The sequence below is a fragment of the Electrona antarctica genome (genome assembly GCF_951216825.1).
Source record: "Electrona antarctica genome assembly, chromosome: 8".
Lineage (NCBI taxonomy): Eukaryota > Metazoa > Chordata > Actinopteri > Myctophiformes > Myctophidae > Electrona > Electrona antarctica.
Genome location: NC_136789.1, coordinates 50,366,498 through 50,368,277, shown reverse-complemented (window position 1 = coordinate 50,368,277; position 1,780 = coordinate 50,366,498).

The window sequence follows — 1,780 nt, the reverse complement described above, 5'->3', positions numbered from 1 at the left end:
ATGTGTGTGCCACGTTCATGATGATTCATGCATGTGTCATATTGTGATTGTGTGATTGTGCGTGCGTTCGTGCGTGCGTGCGTGCGTGCGTGCGTGCGTGCGTGCGCCTGTATGTGCTATAGAGCAGACCATCTCACAGATGGGTTTACAAATGGGCGACCTCTTCTCCAAAAGGTGGGCCAAAGTATCGGCTATTTAGGAAGACACTCAATCTCCATGTCTGACCAGTATAATGTCAACTACACTGTAACAATGTTGTAACTGTCTGTTTTCCTTATTGTCATGACTGGCAGTCCTGGGAATTCTTGTACTTCTGTTTAATGTGGATGAATACATATTTCATGTGTGTGCGACTGTGCGTGTGCGCGGTTGTGCGTGTGCGTGCGTGCGTGCGCGTGCACAGTATCTCTCACCTTTCTGTCCTGTGCGGTCATACTTCCACGACTTGAAGCAGCTCAATCCCATGATGCAGCCGGTTGCTGTGACAACACCTGGTGCAGCTGCTGATGGTTGCTATGACAACACCTGGTGCAGCTGCTGATGGTTGCTATGACAACACCTGGTGCAGCTGCTGATGGTTGCTATGACAACACCTGGTGCAGCTGCTGATGGTTGCTATGACAACACCTGGTGCAGCTGTTGATGGTTGCTATGACAACACCTGGTGCAGCTGCTGATGGTTGCTATGACAACACCTGGTGCAGCTGCTGATGGTTGCTATGACAACACCTGGTGCAGCTGCTGATGGTTGCTATGACAACACCTGGTGCAGCTGTTGATGGTTGCTATGACAACACCTGGTGCAGCTGTTGATGGTTGCTTTGACAACACCTGGTGCAGCTGTTGATGGTTGCTATGACAACACCTGGTGCAGCTGTTGATGGTTGCTATGACAACACCTGGTGCAGCTGTTGATGGTTGCTTTGACAACACCTGGTGCAGCTGTTGATGGTTGCTATGACAACACCTGGTGCAGCTGTTGATGGTTGCTTTGACAACACCTGGTGCAGCTGTTGATGGTTGCTATGACAACACCTGGTGCAGCTGTTGATGGTTGCTTTGACAACACCTGGTGCAGCTGTTGATGGTTGCTATGACAACACCTGGTGCAGCTGTTGATAGCGTCTACGGTGTCACCTGGCGCCTCGAGTTTTTTGCCATTTCCGAAACGTTTGGCCCTATAGAACTGAGACGATGCCAGGTTGAAACGTCATTAAACGTGGCGCAATAATGTTCTGAATGTAATTGAATTTGAATCGGATAAATACAGATAAAACAATAGGGCAGCGTAGGGGGTAAAAAGTAGTAGTAGGATACAACCGTACGTCCTCCCGGTGAGGGCTCCTCACTGGCAGGTGAGTCAATAGGATACAACAGTATGTCCTCCCGGTGGGGGCTCCTCACTGGCAGGTGAGTCAATAGGATACAACCGTATGTCCTCCCGGTGGGGGCTCCTCACTGGCAGGTGAGTCAATAGGATACAACAGTATGTCCTCCCGGTGGGGGCTCCTCACTGGCAGGTGAGTCAATAGGATACAACAGTACGTCTTTCCGTTGGGGGCTCCTCACTGGCAGGTGAGTCAATAGGATACAACAGTATGTCCTCCCGGTGGGGGCTCCTCACTGGCAGGTGAGTCAATAGGATACAACAGTACGTCTTTCCGTTGGGGGCTCCTCACTGGCAGGTGAGTCAATAGGATACAACAGTACGTCCTCCCGGTGGGGGCTCCTCACTGGCAGGTGAGTCAATAGGATACAACAGTACGTCCTCCCGGTGGGG